The 7,720-nt window shown below is 47.5% G+C and overlaps 1 long non-coding RNA gene across 1 annotated transcript; it reads left to right on the top strand.

Moving 5' to 3' along the window:
- Window positions 1–512: 512 nt before the first annotated feature.
- Window positions 513–7,277, top strand: LOC121446165. Its single transcript, XR_005974044.1, has 3 exons — window positions 513–634; window positions 1,648–1,778; window positions 7,258–7,277. It is a non-coding gene; the product is annotated as an uncharacterized LOC121446165 (long non-coding RNA).
- Window positions 7,278–7,720: the final 443 nt, after the last annotated feature.

Raw genomic sequence — 7,720 nt, 5'->3', positions numbered from 1 at the left:
AGCCTGGTCTTTCTGGCCCCATTTCCCAGCTGACCAGAAAACACTCTATCCCTGGAGTTTCCAGATGGCTGCCAGTCCCCGCGCACACTCTTTTCATAGTCTTACAGGAAGTAGGAAGCCAAGGAAAGGAAGGGAATGTCTGCTGGCCTTAGAGATGGGGTTGCAGATGTGTGCAGAGACCTAGGCAGACTGGTTGCTTAAATAAAATTTTGCTTCCTAAGGGTTTGAAAGAGAATTTGTGAGGCTAGCTTAGAGGTTAAGAGTGCTTGCTGCTCAATCATGAGGACCTAAGTTCAGATCTCAGGACTGTAATAACATCTGTGCACACAAATAGTAATCTGTTATATATATGTGTGTGTGTGTGTGTGTGTGTGTGTGTGTGTGTGTGTGTATGTATATGTATAATGTTGTGGGAATTCATTCTGCCAGTAGTTTTGGGTACCGGTCTTGGGGTGTGGCTTCTGTGTGCTAATGTGATCTCTTATAGGGAAGAGGAGAAGTCTCTCTTGCTCCTTTTGGATGGTAGGAGATCAAGTCCTGAGGAGGCAGGCTCTAGGCAGAGGAGACAGTAAGCACGGAGAGCATCCTGGCCATGTCTGATGAGCAGCAAGGAGGCCTGCGTGGCTGGCAGAAGGTAAACGCAAGGAAAGGTCGTAGATAAGAATAATGGAGGGGCACTGGGGGACCCTCATGCTAGGCCATTGCTCTGCAGTTTGTCACCAAATGGAAGGAAGGAGTGTGGGGTGACGTGAGAGCCATGACAGTGTCCTTAGGGCTCCTTCTGGCCAGACCCTGATTCCAGTAAGGAAGCTGATGGAACAGCACAGGCATGATATGAGAACGGCTTGGTTCGGATGTGGGTAGAGGTAGTAAGATACAGTCCGGTCTTGGGTATCTTTTGAAGGTAGACGTAACAGGATTAACTGATAGACCATAATTAGGTGTATGCGGGAGAGTCAGGACAGCTTCGAGGTTCTCGGCCTGACTGAGAGGGGGGGTAGGTTGGAAGGACAGCAGGTATGTCTGGGAGAGGAGGAAGAGAACCTCAGTATAGAGCACATACAGTGACGTCTTCAAGGTATCCAAGTAGAGAGCCCATGAATACGGGAGACTCGAGCCTCTTGGGAGCAGAGATGCACCCTGGGATTGCCCTGAGGGGAAGGTCTGGGAACCGCAGGACTGTCTGCAATCACAAAGGGCATGACCATGGATACAGAGAAGGTAGACAGCAGGGTTAAACCAGGCTCTCCAACATCTAGAGTTATGGAGAAGGAACCTGTAAGGGAGACTGAGTATGTCAGTGAAGAAGGAGCACAGGAAAGCAGCACATAGAGAACAATAGAGACAGACAGACAGATGGAGAGACAGGAAGGAAAAATAAGCACCAGTGTAGTATGAATCTGGGTATGGTGGATGCATGTAATACTAGCCCTGGGGAAGCTGAGACAGGAGGATTACTGGGAGTTGAAGGCTAGCCTGGCGTACGTAGGGAGACCCCATCTCAAGCACTTGGAGGCATAGGCAGGAGGATCTCTGTGAGTTTGCAGCTAACCTGACCTGTATAGTGAGTTTCAGGACTACATAGAGAGATCTTATCTAAAAAAATAAAAGGGGGAGGGGGGTCAGGCAAACAAAATGTCTCAGCAGGTAAATGCACTTGCTGTCACCCACATAGTGGAAGGAGAGAATTGACTTCCGTCAGTTTGTCCTCTGAGCTCCACATTCAAGCATGCCTTGCAGCAAGCAAGTAAACACATTCTTGTCCACTTGATAAACAGGTAAGGAAATAAATAGAGCGCGCATTGTTTTGTTGTTGTTTGTTTTGTCTTTAAGCCAGGAGAAAAATGGTGTGCATGGCATCTACATTCTAGGAGTGCTGAGGTGAGGGTGGGTTCTGCCTGAGCAGGAAGCAACTTGTACCGGTGTGCTGGGGAGAGGGTGGAGAGCCCGCTCAGGTTGTTGTTAAGTGAGTCTGAGAATGAGCCTGGGAAGATGATGGTTTTGGCTAATGAGCCCTTGCTCACCGGAGAGCAGCGAGCCCAGAATGTGCTTCCTTCAGCTCCCTTTCTGAAGCCTCAGCGCTGGCTCCTCCTGGGAACAATGCCAGCCCAAGAGACATGGCTGATTTCCCCTGCCAGAACTCTGTCCTGGAGCAGAGAGCTGTCACCGGTGGCCCCGGAAGGGAAGGGAAGGGAAGGGAAGGGAAGGGAAGGGAAGGGAAAGGAAGGGAAGGACTGATGTGGTAGGGACAAGGATGAAAGCCCACAGTCACCCTGCTGGTCCTCTGAGTCTCTTCCTGACTCCAGTTTGGGTCTTTCCCTGCCAGTTTCTGGGTTTTTTTTTTTTCTAGAAAATAGCATCTGGTGTCGATCGTGGTATTTTGCTGGAACTAACATAGCACTTTGGTTCAGTTTAGTTTAATTCAGTCTGCTCAGAGGGCACCTGGCTATGTAAAAAAACAATTTCTGATTTTAGGCTGCCATCGTCTTCCCTCCTTGTCTCTGTCTCTAGCCCCCCCCCCTTGTCACTCCACTGACTGAAGGTTCAGCTCCTTCCTCTCCTCCTCTCTCCTCCTGTCTCCTCTGTCACCGATTTCAGAATCGATCTGAAGACATCACTCAACCGATCTCCGCCCTTTGACACACATCTCCTCTCCAGCCAGTTACCTGCCCCTAAGGCCTAGTACCTGGGAATTCCCTACCCCTCAGCTCCTGTCTAACTCCAAAACAACCTGGACACTCCCCTCACTCCTTCCTTTCTTCGTGCATCTTGTCTTCCTGTGGAGCCTTTAGTTTCTTGAATTTGCTCCTAATCTGCCAACCAAAGCCTATTTTATGCCCTGCATCATTAAGCAACAAGGGCCCCAGTGCCCAGCTGGCCATTGCATTGCTTCAAAGACCAATATCCAGGCCCTCAGCTGTATCCACACTCAGTGCTCTGCTCTGCATTCATCTGCCTACTTTTCTGCTCCTTTGCCCAGAAAAATATCACGCCAAGCCACCAGAGGAATTAAACAAATTGATGCTCATATAAATTTACCCTGGAGCTTTCCACATGCTTCCTCCTGCGTCTCCAATCACTCTCAGCAACTGGCTGAATTTCTCCCCGGAAAAAAAAAAATGAAGGCGATCAGGAAGGAGCTGTCTAGCCAGCACTGCTAGCTCCAGCCCCACCCCCAGCCCTGAGTCAGTCTTACCCATCTCTGCCCACCTGTCTCGTCCCTCCCAACCACAGCTAATGTTGTATGTGTTCCCATCTGACAGGAGCCATTCTCTGGCCAGCTCCTTGGGAAACCCTACTCCGTCATTAATCTCCTCTCCTCTATGTCCCCACTCCCTCCTCCCTTCACTTGCTCCTTTTCTTCAAGTCTATAGCTAAACTCAAGATTTCTACCATTTTAAAAAGGCAGGGTAGCGAACCCTAAGCCCACCCCACCCAACAGCTCATTCAGCCTTCGTCTTTTCCCTTCTGCTTTCTTCGAGGAGTGATGCCGGCACTTGGGGTGCTTTGTTCTTTATCCCCCAGTTACTCATAATCTAGGTTACTCCATGTTGCTCTTCTGTTCTCATCTGAGGGAACATCTCTGATGTAGGTGGTTAACTGCTCCCTGGCCTCCTTTTCCTCGCTAGTCATCCTGCCGCCTGCTGTACCTTGACTGCCTGTATGTAGTGGCTTCTGAAGCCTGGAGAGACCATCTCCATTTATCTCCTACGGCTTATCCTCCTTCCAAATGTAACCCAGGGGTGGTCTCTGCTTGCCTGCCGCCCTCCTGCTTGTCATTGCTACAGCCTTTGAGACTGCCTGTCCCCCACTAGTCTCAACTAAGCTCCTCAGGAGTCCCCCAAACTGGCCTCAAACTCAGGATCCTCCTGCCTCAGCCTCAGTTCTGGGATTCCCATATGTAATGTACTGCCATACCCAGATCAACTATTCCTTTGGGATCCTTTGGGTAGCTAATTCTGCTTAATGTCCTAAGGTTGTGATATCCATCTCAGGCCCCTCTCTGTACTCTACTGGCATGATCTTCCTAGACATTGTACATACCATAAAGACGCTTCTGACTTCATGTGTCTATCTGATCCAATCTCTCCTTTGGGCTTTGCATGCCCATAGTCCATCTCCATGGGACACTAGAGAGCATCTCAAACGTTATACGACCAAAATAGAGCACTTGATTCCACCACCAAGCTGTTATCCCTCAGTCTTCCCTGTGTCTGTGTGGAGGCCGAAAAATGTGGGCCCATTTCCATCTCATCTGCCAGTTAGAGAGTTGGAGCTTGCTCAAATGCTTGACTAGCGTACTGCACGACCCAATTCAGAATGTGATTGCTTGATTCTTTTAACATTAAAATAGCTCATACCAGAAGGTTCGTGCCATCCTGACAGGTGGTCAAGATACACAAACGTACTTGTGCTCCTTCTTTTGTAACTATGAGGTCACCTGGGGAGTGGCTGCCTTCAGGATCTGTGATCCAGAGCAGCTTCACTGCCTAAACAACAGAATGCTAATGATTTGATGTCTCAGAGTGTTAAAGTGATTGACTGTTTGAGTTGTCCTTTGTATCGTGTTAATAAAGTCTTCTGTTACCTTCTCCCCCTCCACCCGTTTACATTGGGCATAAAAACTATGGAAAGTAAACATGGGCAATTTCAATATTTACTGAAATGCCCTCCCAGTACTGTTCTATGGCTTCTGTCTTATTATTTCTCATGCGTCTTCATATTCTTTACTTATATTTCTAAATTCCCATACCCCCTATCCTGGCAAGAGGTATTTTTGTCAAGGTTCATGACATGTCTATGTAAGGCTCTCCTCATTGCTGGGCTCCACAACCTGGCAGCAGAGTGACCAACAGTCCCAGTTTACCTGCAATAGTGCTGGGTTTAGCCTTAAAAATCTGCCCCAGTAAACTTCTCAATCTCAGGCCATGGGGATAGTTGGTCCTCATGCACGGAATCCATTCCAGATTCCTTTCAGCTTGTTTGGCTTTTGTTTCAGGAAGGTTGTTGTAGAATTCCTTCTGTCACTGAAGATGACATTTATTGAGTGTGCAGCACACTTGTCAAAGGAGTCCGTTCTCTCCTTCCACCATGTGGGTTCCAGGGATCAAACTCAGGCTGTCATACATGACAGCAAGTGCCTTTACTTGCTAAGCCATTGTCCTAAGCCCAGTCTTGAATTTCTGATCCTCCTGCCTCCTGCTTCTGGGTGCTGGGATTACAGATATGCACCATAACCAGTTTCTGTGGTGCTAGGGATCCACGCTAGGCAAACACACTACCAAGTGAGCTACACCCACAGCTCCCAAGTTCCTTTCTGTTCCTAGAATTCACTTCTCATCAGTTGGCTCTCCCTCCAGTCGGCCATCTTCCTATCTCCACTGCCACCTGGTCCTGACCCCCCCCCAAGCCACACCTACCCCATCTCAGCTATCTCTTCTTCTTGTCCCCTACGTTGTTATGGAATAGCCAGAGGAGCTGTTTGGAGAGAAAACATAGAACCCCGTGCCCCCATCAGTGAAAGCTCATCCCTTGTACGTAAATGTGGCTCCTTTGCCTGACCACTGTCTTTTCATTTTCCCAGCCTTCAACCTCCCCTGTTCATCTTGTGACCCGCTCCCTCCCACCATTCTGGGGGTCTTACCAAGCTGTAGCACCAAAGTCATGCCCCAAGTGTCTCCCTACCCATCCTTCATCTACTGCTCTCATAGGTGGGGCACAATGTGCCCCACCGCCCGAATGCGCTGGTTAATTTGTGTATTTTTTAACTCTCTAACACTTATGATATATGTCCCTTGAGAGCAGAAACCTTGCCAGTCTTGTTCAAATCTCTGTTTCTTGCACTTGGCCCAGAACCTCACATACTGTAAGTGCTCAGTAAACATTTGCTGAGCAAATGAATGTGCAGCATATGGAAGGAAATTGCCCCTGGCCTCATGAGTGACGGTGAACAAATCGGCAGGAGTCAGCCAAGCTCAGCGACAGGCATTGGGCTCACCTTGGTAACTAAGATGGTGAGGTGTTTTGTTTGTTTGTTGTTTGTCTTGGAGTTCAATAAGATGTTTAGAAAGATACATAAATCAACTCTTTCTTTCTTTCTTTCTTTCTTTCTTTCTTTCTTTCTTTTTCATAAGAAAAGGCCTCCCTAAGTAGACCAGGCTGGCCTTGTACTCGTGGAAATCCAACCGTCTCTGCTTCCCAAGTGTTGAGACTAAAGGTGGGTACCACCATGACCAGCCAACCTTTTTAACTAAATTTCAATTGTAGTTACAGACGTACTGGGTAAGAAATGTCATGTTCATTTCCTTAACTAAATATGACCTGCTCTAAGTCCCTATCCCAGCAAGTGGTGGATTCTGTGTCAATTCTTATTATTGAGCCTCTCCAGCTCCTGGAGCCATACGGAGGTCCAGGCAGCGTCCTTTAGTCTTCCATTTGCTCCTGGCTGTCACTCTGGCAAAAGCAGGCTGTTTCCAGCTGAGCTTGGACTTCAGGACAAGGATCGATAAGAGAGGATGATGGGAGTTTGGAGGGAATATGGTGATCCCAGAGTCTCACGGACCTGCTCAGTCTCCCATACCATTAATAGCTCAAGAGGAAAGGCCACCTCTGGTCTAAGAATTCTAGCCTTCCTCCTTTCAGCCCTTCATTCTTTCTTTCCCCAAGACCAACCTACAGAATCACCCTTAGGAGGCCCAGGTCACTCCTTCCAAAAACGCTCAGTTGCCCATACAAACCAGAATTCTTACATCCACTGCCATCAGCCTACTCCTTTGTCAGAATCCTTTCTTAGCAACATCACCCGTGTCCCTCCTTGTCACCAAGTATCAGAAATCATTTGTGACGTCTCCTTTCTCTGGGAGGCCTCTGAATGCTGCCCACAATTGGATCTGACTCATGCTTTTGTCTATCCCGCTCGTCATCGAAGCTCATTAGTCCATTCCGATGCTCACATTGGAACACTGCATTTTATCTCTTTATTCTAATTGCTCCTCATTCACTCCTCCGTCGGATGACTGGAGCATGCCAAAGGATCCATTCTGACCATGCCATTTCCCTGGAGGCTTGACACTTTACATACGTTGACGCAGACCCAATTAGTTAGCTCATCGTTCAAAGTATTCACACAGACCTCATGCAGCAAAGCTTACCCTCACCTACATTCTCATTTTTTTCTGTTTGAAATGTCCTTTGTCTCTCCATTTTTAATGCCCTTTATCCCTCATACTCATCTCATCAATAGCACTTATTTTCCAGAGTCCGAATTTCATTCCATCTAATTAAAAAAGAAGAATAAACATTCACGAGAGAAAAGAAGAGAAAGAAAGAAAGAAAGAAGCATGACAGTCAAAGACAGGGCTCTGGGCCCAAACTAGATTTAAACCCTGGTGCTCTGCCATTCTCTAGTGGTGTGATTTGAGTAGGCTGAAGAGATTACCAGACTTTGAAGTCCTCGTCTCTAAACTGGGAGACATATCTGGATGACACACAATAAACGTAGTATGTCAGTGTTTGACATGATACACCAAACATAGCACTAAAAGCTTTTCATATACTATCTAACTTAATCTTTCCAATTACCCTGGGAGATATTATTCAGATTTTATAGATGGCCTCATAAAACTGAAGTATTTACTCAGAGCACACAGCTGGCGGCCATGGGAAGCTGAGGCGCAAGCCTATTTTTTTTTTCCCTGAACCAGTGTCAAGTGCTCTTGAC

Source organism: Microtus oregoni, unplaced genomic scaffold, assembly GCF_018167655.1.
Source record: "Microtus oregoni isolate MIOR12 unplaced genomic scaffold, Mior012 000003F_ref0000135, whole genome shotgun sequence".
Taxonomy (NCBI): domain Eukaryota; kingdom Metazoa; phylum Chordata; class Mammalia; order Rodentia; family Cricetidae; genus Microtus; species Microtus oregoni.
The sequence above is the reverse complement of the archived record's forward strand: the minus strand, read 5'-3'. Positions and strand labels throughout refer to the sequence as shown.